The sequence below is a fragment of the Dromiciops gliroides genome, chromosome 2, assembly GCF_019393635.1.
Source record: "Dromiciops gliroides isolate mDroGli1 chromosome 2, mDroGli1.pri, whole genome shotgun sequence".
NCBI lineage: Eukaryota > Metazoa > Chordata > Mammalia > Microbiotheria > Microbiotheriidae > Dromiciops > Dromiciops gliroides.
The window spans coordinates 112892095-112904328 of NC_057862.1; the positions used below are offsets into that span (position 1 = coordinate 112892095).

At 41.4% G+C, this 12234-nt stretch overlaps 1 protein-coding gene across 5 annotated transcripts in view; it reads left to right on the top strand.

The window, feature by feature from the left end:
- ZNF592 (zinc finger protein 592) overlaps positions 1-12234 on the top strand; it is a 67451-nt gene that overhangs the window by 13581 nt on the left and 41636 nt on the right. For 4 of the 5 annotated variants that reach the window (XM_043986898.1, XM_043986894.1, XM_043986899.1 and 1 more), the window contains exon 2: positions 5664-5775. The exons of the other annotated variant lie outside the window; for it this stretch is intronic. The gene's annotated coding sequence lies outside the window, so the exon portion shown is untranslated. The remainder of the gene's footprint in view (positions 1-5663; positions 5776-12234) is intronic. 5 annotated transcript variants of the gene reach the window in all.

Sequence of the window (12234 nt, forward strand, 5' to 3'; positions counted from 1 at the left end):
TAAATATATAATTTGGTCAAATAATACGAATAGTTCTCTAATTCCCTATACTCTGTTCTTCCCTTTGCCACCTGTTTCCCTGTTGAGTCAAATGTATTTCTGTATCAAACTCTGTGTGGATTCTTCTTTTGACCAGTTCAGTTAAGTGAGGTTCAAATATCAGCTCCTCCTCCCTCCTTGTTTGTATAGATGTCTTCTTCTGTGCCCTGATTATGTGAGGTAATGTTCTTTATATCTTTCTTTCCCTTCTAGGGTAATCCTCCTTATTTTTTATTATTTTCTTAAGATTGACATAATCATTCCCAGGCCTGATGATGATCAGATTCAGAGGGAACATGTATCATTTCCCATATCTGAACATAAGCAGTTTATCTTTGGTGCTTTTATCATTGTTCATTATGTTTAGCTTTTTATGTTTCTCTTAACTTTTGTGCTGAAACTTCAGAGTTTCTTTGCATCTCTCTTGTTTTCATGAGGATTGCTTGGAAGTCCTTTGTCATTAAAGATCCCTTTTTACCCCTCTGTAGCACAATACCCTGTTTTCCTGGGTAAATTATTCTTGATTGTAAGCCCATATCATCTGTCTTCCTGAATATCATATTCAAAATTCTCTTTCTTTATAGTGATGGCTGCTAAATCATGTGTGATCTTGACTGTGATTCCTCAATATTTGAATTTTCTTTCTGGCTGCTTGCAGTATTTTCCGTAATCTGGAAATTCTGGATTTTGGCTGTGATATTCTTGAGAGTATTAATTTTGGGGCTTGTTTCAGGATTCTTTCTGTTTCTGCTTTGCCTTCTGATTCTAAGAGATCTGGGCAGGTGGGTTTTTTTGTTTTTGTTTTTTTGTTTGTTTTGTTTGTTTTGTTTGTTTTTTTAGTATGCCTTGTGCCAATCTGTTAATTCCCTTTCAGATTCTTTATTCAATAGTTCTCATTTCTTTTCTAATTTTTTTCCTCAAGTACTCTCATTACGTTTATAATTTTTGCTTGATTTCTTCCAGGAATTCTAGTCTTTTAAGCCCAAACTGTGTTTTTCCTTTGAAGTATCATTTCATGTTTTGCAGTAGTAATTTTTTTTTTCTTTGTGTCTTGAACTTCCCTCCCATCATAGTAGTTTATTATGGCGGGGTTCTTTTTTAGTTCATTCTTCCATCCTACTTTCGACTTCAGATTTGATGTTAGGTTGGGCTTTGCAGCACTTCTGCAGGGAAGGTCTGGTCCTGTTACTGCTTTCTTGGGGTATTGAGTATAGTGTTATTTCACAATCTCAGGGACAGATTTCAAGCTTTCAGTGTCCCCAAAGTGGTCTGATCCAAGGCAAAATCTGATTGCTTAGCCACTGGTTTGGGCTCTGCAAGTTCCTTCCTTCCTTCCTTCCTTCCTTCCTTCCTTCCTTCCTTCCTTCCTTCCTTCCTTCCTTCCTTCCTTCCTTCCTTCCTTTTTTTTTTTTTTTTTTTGCAGGGCAGTGAGGGTTAAGTGACTTGCCCAGGGTCACACAGCTAGTGTCAAGTGTCTGAAGCTGGATTTGGACTTAGGTCTTCCTGAATTCAGGACCAGTGCTTTATCCACTGCGCTACCTAGCTTCCCCAGCTCTGCAAGTTTCTGATCTAGGTTTGTATCTAAGCAAGAGTTGCTAGACTCTGCCCTCATCAGTCAACTAGAAAGCTCTGTTGGTTCAGAGTGGTCTGGGATTCCTACTCTGGTTATTCCTTTGCAGACTGGGCCAAGTGCTGGAAATGAGAACCCTGCTCTGAGCTTGGGGTTTGAGCCACACCACTGCTGCTTCTGACTTCTGAACTTCCTTCTTTCTTTATACATAGTCTAAGACCTACCTAATGGGGACACCCTCTCCCTTGTCAGGTCTCCTTCTCTATCCTGGATCTGTGGCCATGTAATGTGATATCTATATATCAAGTTTGAATATGAGTTATATTTTGAAGAACTGTCACTGTTTAATTTGATCATTGACAATGCTATGCTAAGGATTAGTAAAGAAAGATCCAGCACTTAAACAGCTAAAGAAGTGAGTCCAGAGACAACCAGAGTCCAGACCAGAGTCCAGCTTTCCAGACCAGAGTCTAGTTTTTTTCTGATGACCACTCCAAGAAGACAAGACCTCAGAGACTTTGAACAGTTTTGTTGTTTTTTCTTTTTTCCTGCTGTTATTATATACACCATTTGTAACATGTATTCTCTGCAGAGGCCCTCCCTCTGCAGGCCAGTGTCAAAGTGCCAGTTCATGAGGGACTGCCCTTCTGGACAAAATTTCCTCTTTCTCCTTTTTCCTATATTGTTATTTACATATTGTTTGTTAGCATAGGGTGTGTTTCATCAAGGAACACCCTGTTCCTCAAAGAAACAAAGCGGGGAATGTGTCAAGATAATGGAACTCAGGGTTCACCTGGAGATTGATCTGGGCTGATTGAGGGGGAAGAGTGACTGACTGGCTTACTAGATTGTAAGCACATCTGGCTGGTACTTAAGGGTACTTAATGAATTTGAATGACACTAGCCAATCAGCTTGAGGAACCTCCCATTTCTGGGAGGGGAGCAAGAAGCAGGAAGCAGATGCTGGAGGAGGGTTCTTCTTTGGCTGTGAGACATCAGTGTAGTGGCAGAGAACTTCAGAAGGGGGAGATTAGGAAGGCTAGATTTGCCAGGTTATAGGAAATCTGCTCTCAATCTTTCTTTTACTATTTTTTCAATAAATCCTTTTTTTTTGTGAGGCAATTGGGGTTAAGTGACTTGCCCAGGGTCACACAGCTAGTAAGTGTTAAGTGTCTGAGGCTGGATTTGAACTCAGGTCCTCCTGAATCCAAGGCCGGTGCTCTATCTACTGCGCCACCTAGCTGCCCCCAATAAATCCTTGAAAAACCTAAACTTGTTTATCAGTGATTTTGGTCAGTTTCCCCCCAAAACTGGGGGCACAGATGAGAACCCACATTTAGAATTTTAAATTACACAGCTAAGAGCTGGGTAATGGGTGACAAAGTTGTCAGGTAACACCTATCCTTGTTGCAGTGCCTCTGTATGGGTCTAACAGTGCTATATATAAATCAGGGGTCTCCTCTTGCCTGGGTATACATCCTCTCTTGACACTTCAGTCCTCTATACATGGTGCACTTCTGGTCTGACCTGTAGACCACCTTTTCTGACTCCCTGTACCAAGTTGGGCTGGATAAAGAACCTACTATGACTTTTTCTGGCTTTCCCTATCAAGATTCAGTCCTGGCACCTTTTCTAGATTTGTTTGGAAGAATTTTGTGGAGGGGAGCTTACTGCCCTGTTGTTGTTTTTTAAGTAATAAACATTTTTATTTATAGTTTTGGGTTCCAGTTTTTTTCTCTCCTTCCTTCCCTCCCTACCCCCCTCTCTGAGGCAATAAGCAATCAGATATAGGTTATACATGTATGATTATATAAAACATTACTATATTAGTCATTTTTTATAAGAACTTGAATAAAAGAAAAAAAATGAAAGAAAGTGAAAAATAGCATGCTTCACTCTGTGTTCTATCAATATCAGTTCTTTGGAGGTGGAGAGTATGCTTCATCATTAGTCCTTTGGGATTGTCTTGGGTCATTGTATTGCTGAGAATAGTTAAGTCATTCACAGTTCTTCATCCAGCAATATTGCTGTCTCTGTGCACAGTGTTCTCTTGGTTCTGCTCACTTAACTATATATCAGTTCATACAAGTGTTTCCAGGCCTTTCTGAAATCATCTTGGCTGCCCTGCTTTTACCATTCAGCCGTCTTGGCTTCCTTGATTTGAATTCTTAATCCTCACTTCCTGGTTGCTCTCCTGTCCACTTGCCTATGATGCTGAATTGAGTTAAATTCAACAAATGTTTCTTGTGGTCCTATTTGTGAGGTATTACTAAGGGGAGAGGGTGTGAAATCAACTGGTGAAGCAAGCGCTTATTAAGCATCTACCTTGTTCTAACACCATGGTAGGTGCTGGGGATTAAAAGCAAAAAGAAAGAAACAATTTTTGCCCTCAAGGACCATAAATTTTTATGGGAAAGACAAAGAGTACATATAAAAGTGTATCTAACACGACTATGAAGTAAATATAGACACACATATACAAAGAGGTTAAATACAAGATAGTTTGGGAGGGAGGACACTAGCAATTGAGAAAACCCATGAAGAAGATGGTGCTTGACTCCTATCTTAGAGTGTCTTGTAAGGCTGAGATAAGTAAGGGAATGCATTCTACTTAGGGAGGACAGCCAGTGCAAAGGCAGAAAGATGAGAGATGGGGTATCACATGTCAGGAAAAGAGAGATCAGTTTGGTTGACTCAGGAGTTGGGATAATGTTAGTGAATTTATGAAGACATGTTGGGGGGCAGCTAGGTGGATAAAGCACTGGCCCTGGATTCAGGAGGACCTGAGTTCAAAATCCAGCCTCAGACACTTGACACTAGCTGTGTGAGCCTGGGCAAGTCACCTAACCCTCACTCCTCCCCGCCCCCCCCCCAAAGGGGTGGGGCAGAAGACAGAGAGAGACAGAGACAGGTTAGGGCCAGGTTGTGGAGAGAGAGAGGTTGGTTGGAGGGTGGGCGGGTGGTGGTGTTTAAAGCCAAACAGAGGAATTTGTATTTTATCCTAGAGGCATTAGGAAGTCACTAGAGGTGACTAAGTAGAGAACTCACATAATCAGAGCTTTGTTTAAGGAAAATTACTTTGGCAGCAGTGTGTAGGAGAGACTGGAGGGACTTGAGGCAGGGAGACTAATTAGGAGGCTGTTGCAATAATTTAGGTGAGAGTTAATGAATGCTTGTATACTAAAGTGGTAAGCTGTATGAGAGAAGAGGTCAGACTTGAGACATGTGAATGAATTAGATGCGACATTCCTTCCATCAAGGAGTTTATAAGACAGAATAAGACACAAAGCAGCATGTGCTAAGTACCTCAGGAGAGGTATACGATTATATAGCAATTTATCAGCTAGAGAGATCACATCTGATTGTTGGGGAGGGGAGGATCAAGGAAGACGATGAAAGAAGTAGTGTTTGAATTGGACTCGGAAGGATAGATACATTTGGTATGAGTTGGGAATTGGTGAATATATTTGAGGTAGAAGGAACAGGATGTGCAGAGGAGTGTTTAAAGCTAAAGTGTTTGGCTTGACATTCAAGGCCATCCATAGTCTAGATTCAGACTCCCTTTCTATCTTCAGTCTTCTTTTCAACATACTGTATTTCCATTCTCGTAAAACTGAACTATATACTTAGATTTCCCAAATTAGAAGATGAAATCTGGTTGTGCTTGAGAGTTCTTTGTGGTCTTCTATTTGTCATGCATTTTGCCATAACTTTTTTCCTTTAGAGAGTAGATATTTGAGTAGTCAGCAAAGTGGTGTGTCAGTCATTGAGCTGGAGAACCATTCCTAGTAAGTCTTAGCTCTTTTTGAAATTGGTGGTCTAATGGGCGAGAATGAAAGGGAAAAGGGAGATTGTCTTTTGATAATCAATCTGCAAGTCTTTGCTCAGATTGGGAGCCTGCTTTAGTTTTTTGTGTTTAAGGGTTGTTCTCCATGACAAACTTTAATACTTGGAACATTTTTACTGTTTTCTCTCTCCCCTTTCCATCCCTCACTTAACCCTTCCCCTTCAGGTTTGCTAAAAGTATATCTTTTTTCTTTTTTCTTTTCCCTAGGAGGTATTTATAAACTAGACGATGTGCCTGGGTAGACATTTTCACTTGATTTGCTGCTTCATACCTCCAGCTATGCTCTCTAATTCCTTCCTCTTATGAGAACCTCACTAAGGTATGATATTTGGCCTAAAATGAACTGGTTCTATATTTATCTGGAAAATGTGTGTGTGTGTGTGTGTGTGTGTGTGTGTGTGTGTGTGTGTGTGTGTGTGTGTGTGTGTGTGTGTAGGTAGACAGAACTAGAGTCTGGTACTTGACCAAGAAATCCAGTTCTATGGTAGAATGAACCTATTCCCTTTTTTATCTATGTTATTCAGATGTTTTAAGTGATTATATAGTCCTGTTCTCTGGGGGCTATTGGCTGAGATCTATTTTATAGCCTTTTTGGATCACTCTTTGGTATACAGAAGGGGGAAACTTGGTATAGAGGAATTGTGGCTTGCTCATAGTACTGAAAGGATGTAATCTTTAATCATTTACTTTTCTCTGTCTTTGTTCAAGCTGTCCTCCACTACCACCTCCCCAAATCCCTACCTCCAACGAGAAGTAAACATTTTTGCTATGGATTGTTTGAGGGGAAAATAGGGTATAAACATTTTTAGAATCATCTTTTTAAAATTCCTTTTCAAATGCAGTTAGAATTATAAATGGGAAGATTGGATATTGTATCTTGGTTCATGTTTTTTAGGTTGGGAAATATATATACACACACACATGATGACAAAACTCCTTTTCTCATTACCATCCCAATGCAGACAATTCTCAGATCTACATATGCAGCCCTTTCCCCTTCCCTGAGCCCCATTTCTATTCCTGAAACTGTCTATTGGTCATTACCAGTTGGATGATAGGTAGGCATTTCAAACACTGCATGTCCAAAAGAAGACTCATTCTCCACCCTCCTCCCCCATCTCTCTTCCAAATTTTCCTTCTTCTGTCAAGGATGTTGCTGTTTGTTCCTTCAGTTTTGTTTGACTATAATAGACAACATCATCATTTTCTATCACCCATGTTTGTAACCTCAGTTATCTTTGATCTCTCTTATCCCCTCCCCACTCCCAGAGTTACCAACTCTTGTTGATTTTTACTATACAAAATCTCTCACCTTTGTTTCCTCTCTACTCTCATAACCACCACCACTCTAGTCCAGCCCTTCATTACCTCTCATCTGGACTATTGCAATAGTTTTCTACTTGGTCTCTGGGCTCTTCATTCTCTAAGCCTTCCTTTCCAGGGGAGCCTCCCCTCCCCTCTAAGTTCTAGCCAGACCGGCCTTGTTTTTTCTCATGTGTGACATTCTGTCTTCTGTCTTTGTGCCTTTGCAGAAGTTATCTCCCATGTTTGGAATGAATATCCTCCTTACCTCTGACTCTCAGAATCCTTAGCTTTCTTAAAGTACTACTTATTTCATGAGATCTGTCATAATTTCCCACTAGCAGCTAGTGTCTCCTTTACTAAAATTGTCTTGCATTTACCTTTTAAAGGGCTACAACTTTATCTCTTTATAAAATTTGGCTAATATAATGCCCTCTTTGAGGGCAGGAACTGTTATTTTTGTCTTTGTCTCCCCAGGGCCTCACACAGTGCTTGGCACTTAAGAAATGCTTGTTGATCGATCACTTTGGGGTCACACACTTAGATGCAGATAGGATCGCTACAGAGTCTGTATTGCTTGTGGGAGATTATTCTGACTGAATTTTTTTTTTCTTTTTGCGGGGCAATGAGGATTAAGTGACTTGCCCAAGGTCACACAGCTATTAAGTGTCAAGTGTCTGAGGCCTGATTTGAACTCAGGTCTCCCTGAATCCGGGTCCTGTGCTAATAAAGCACCGGATAACCACTGTGCCACCTAGCTGCCCTCTGACTGAGTTTTAAAGGTTCACCATATTCCTACCTCTCTGCTAAAACTAGACTGCCTGCCCTTAGGCTATTCCTATAGCAATCAATTGATCAATAAACATTTGTTAAATATCTACGGTGTGCCAGGCACTTTGCTAAGCACTGGGGATATGAAAAGAGGCAAAAGACAAGCCTTGCCTTCATAAAACTTACAATCGAATAGGGGAGACAAGCACACAGATATGTATAAAGCAATCTATATACAGAATATGTAGGAAGTGATTAACAGATGGAAGGCACTAAAATTAAGAGGGGTAGGAGACTTCCTGTAGAAGGTGGGATTTTAGTTGAGACTCAAAGGAAGTGAGGGAGGTCAGTAGTCAGAGCAGAGGAAGGAGTGGCTTCCAGGCATGGGGGCAACCAGAGAGAATGCTGGGAGTTTCTTGTTTGAACAACAGCCTGGAGGCTATTTTCACTAGGAGTAAGGAGTAAGAAGATTGAAAAGGTAGTAGGGGACTAGGTTGTGAAGGGGCTTCAAATGCTAAACAGAGGATTTTGTATTTGTTACTGGAGGGAGCCACTGAAGTTTATTGAGCATGTGCTGGTTGGGGTGGGGAGGCAGGGAAGGGGTTATGTGTATGATGTACTTGACCTACACTTCAGGAGAATCACTTTAGTGCCTGAATGGAGGATGAATTAGAATGGGGAGAGACTTGAGACAGGCAGACCCATAAGCAACTATTGCATGGATCAGGCGTGAGGTGATGAGGACCTGCACCAGGGTGGTGGCAATGTCAGAGGAGAAAAGGGGGAGTATTGGAGAAATGTTGGCCATAGCTTTGATGTGTGTGTGTGGGCATAGTGTGGAATCCAGGGTGACTAATAGGTTGTAAGCCCGAGGGATGGGAAGATGGTGTTCCCCTAATAGTAATCTGCCCATATCATATAACAAGGAAGTTAGGAGGAGTGGGAAGGGTTAGGGGGAAAGATAATGAGTTCTTTAGTTTCTTTTGGTCAGTGACAGAGTTTAATCCCTGATAGCCAGCTATGACACTCCTGAGACTCAATAGAAATCTTAGATTAGTTAACATTTCCCTTATGTATCCTAAAAACCTCTTAGCTATTGAAATCATGATGGTTCTAATTTGCCCTGAGAGGCAAATAAATCGTGTGTGTCTTGGGCAAGTCACTTAACCCTCATTGTCCCACCAAAAAAAAAAAAAAAAGAAATCGTGTGTGTGATTAGTAAAGCCAACTTAATTCTGGGTATGCATACATACCAAAGACAGGAAACTGGTCATAGCCCAGAATTATGCCCTTACTTTCAGTGTTGTTTCATATCTCTGTGTTTCCCAGGGAGCAGCAGCTTTATTTGCTGTAGGCCTTAGGCTACTTTATTTGGTTTCTCTCTGCATTTGTGATGTACAGTTACCAAAAATTATATTCCTTTTACTCACTTTTGCCTAATATCTCTAGTAAGCTTTTTCTTACTCTTTACATCTAATATCGCAAAGAATATTAGACTACATCTCTGGCTTATAATTATAATAGCACAATGAAAATCACATTTGTCCTAAAGATAATTCTTTTGATCAGATATTTTAGGGAAGCAGAGTGTGATTAGACTATTGTTTGGGCATTACACTAAGGCAATTTTTATCCTTCTGCTTCACTGCCTGAATAACCCAGGCCCTGAAGCTGATCTGATTAGACTCTTAGATCCTTTTGGCATTAAGTCTTCTATCCCCTTCCTTCTCTGTGCCTGGGCTCTAGTACCTGAGCTACAACTAGCTTTTGTCCATATGATCAAGCCTCTTGCTTTGCATTCCAGTCGCAGTAGCTGAGTCCCTATTTCTCTCCTTTGTGCCTAAGGCCCTATCTTTTTTTTTTTAGTGAGGCAGTTGGGGTTAAGTAACTTGCCCAGGGTCACACAGCTAGTAAGTGTTAAGTGTCTAAGGCCGGATTTGAACTCAGGTCCTCCTGACTCCAGGCCTGGTGCTCTATCCACTTAGCCATCCAGCTGCCCGCCCCTCTAAGGCCCTATCTTAGTACTTTGCCCTGGACCTCAGGTCTTCTCAAACTAGGATCGTGCTTGTTTCTGCCAGTTTTCCAAAGGACTGCTTTATTATTGCCATACCTGGTCACTTGAACTCTTCCAAGCTCCTATTGTCAACAGCCTATTGGATGAAACTGTATGCCTTTAAGGCATCTCGAACTCAAGATGTCTAAAACAGGACTCATCTTTAGTCCAAAACCCACTCATCTTCTGAACTTGCTTATTCTTTTGGAAGGCACTACCACCCTTGCAGCAAACCAGCTTCACAGCTTCAGTATTTTCTTGATTGATCATTCTTACCTCACATATCCTGTCATTTGCCCAATCTTGTTATTTCTAGCCCCACAATATCTCTCGCATCTGTTCACTTCTTTCCAAACACAGAGCCACTACTCTAATTCAGGCCCTTATCATTCTTTGCCTGGACTATTGCAGTAGCTTCCTTCCTTTCTTTCCTTGAGGCTGGCTCAAGTCAATCTTTGCACTGTCAATCTTCCAAACAGCTGCCAAGTGATTTGTCTGAATTGTAAGTCTGTTCTGTTCTGACCATGTCATTTCTTCTCAAACTCCAGGGGCTCCCTGTTATCCTTAGCATCAAATATAAATTCTTCTTTTTGGCCGTTAAAGACTTCACAGCCTATCCCTAACCTGCCTCGATACTCATGATATTTCCATTTTCCACCTCTTTGGTCCCCATGCCTGGAATATACATACTCCTCTTCCTTCTGCCTCTTAGAGTCCCTAGTCTCCTTCAAAGACTCACTCCAGCACCCTCTTTGACCTTCTACGGGAAGCCATTCTTGATCTCAGCCGCTGTTACTCTCCCACATCATTGCATTTCTGTTTTATATCCTGTTTTATATCTACTTTGGTGGACAGGTCGTCTCCCTTGCTATAATATCAGTTTCTTGAAGGTAGGAATTGTTTAACTTCTGAGTCTGCAGTGCCCATCACAATGCCTGGCACACAGTATGTGTTGGGGGGGCTACCTGTGTGAGGTACAACTCATACCAGTGTAGCTGTGCAGCTTATGAACTCGGTCTTGGGGCACTGAGAAATTCAGTGGTTGGGCCTGGTCACACAGCCAGACTGTGCCTGAGTGTTGTTAAGGGTTCCTCTGAACTTGTCTTTTTTGGGTTGACGTGTTTTCCAGAAGCAGTGGACGAAGCCAAGCCACCCCCAGCTGATATAATTTGTTGTTGGAGTAAAGACAGGCTCCAGACAGTCTGCACTAGGCTTGGGCAGCTGGGACCCTTGTAGATAAGGAGACCATCATATCTTCATGGCCTAGCAGTTCCCAAGGGAAAAGAATGTGGCTTTTGCCATCACCTTGCTCCTCCTCTTTGGGAAGACTTTCTTCCTTTTCCTGCCTTTACGGTATCTTTCCTCTCACCTGCCACACCTCTTCAGGTGGAGATTCTGCTGTCTCCTTCCTTTGTCCTACTGTTATAAAAATGCAAACTTCTGTATGAAAATGCAGGGTTCTGTGAACTCTCTGGGTTCCACATGCATGTTTATTTCTCTTGTAATAAACCTAGTTTTCACAGAAGTTTCATGAAGTTGTAATTGCCTTTTGATAGGATTCAAGACTTAAACCCTGGTCTTCTTGACTCTTAGACCAGCTCTCTGCATAGTGCCATGCTGCCCCTCTTGCAGTTCTCTGGACTGCCAGGAAGGGTTCTTCTTTGGATGCCGTTGCCCAAGACAAGTCGTGAAAAGTTGTGTCCCCCTCTTATAGCATACCTCTTAGTATATGGGGGCACATCTTCCCTTATGTTTCTTAACTCTTCCCCTAACAGCATGCTAAGATAGTTTAGTGCTCAAACCTGTTTACCATTGGTGAAAGAGAGTGAAGGGAAGTAGTTGACAAACTGTTGGTGCATATCTAAGTTCCTTATCCTGTGTGAGCTGTGTTGGTATAGCTAAGTAAGTTTCTGGTCATGCTGACTTGGTCCTTTTTTAGCCTAGCATTAACACCAGTTTCAGTCATAGTTGTGGCCCTCCTTCCTTACTAATTTGTCTGGCTGGATATCCCATAACACCCCTTTTCTTTTCCCCTGGTGTCTGAGCCAACTTCCCTTGAGTCAGATATGCTAGCCAAATTTTCACGGGTTTAAATTTTTGTAAACAAAATTATCTTTATGCAGGGACTTTGGCTACTGACTAGATATCCTTGTTTTTTACACTGGTAAGATTGTTAATTTAATACATGTTTACATGGGAGAAAATTCAATACCTTACATTCCTTCTCTCCCTTCTCTTTTCTCCTAAACCCACCTGGAAGAGGCATGTCACAAGAAAAGATGGAAGCTATAGAACTGTGACCTTATGGATAATTTTAGAATCCATGATTTCTTTGATAGGGGTGTTTTTTCTGCCGTTTCAGATCATTATCCTTCTGTGCCTTAATAGACATCTTTGTGAGTGCTGTGGCCAAAAAAGGAGTCATTTTGTGGTTATCCTTTTATTGATAAGCATCTCCAAACTTGGTTAACGTGGTCGTTGGGCAGCAAACAGAGTTGATGATATAACTGAAGGTTTAGCTTATTATAGGAAGCCTTTCCAGTTTGGTACGACCTGCCAAATCTTATGACCCTTTGGCATATGTTTCAACAACTCAGGGTCACCTCCATGATATAATGGGCCATAAAAAACTGTAGTGGAGGATATCTCTTC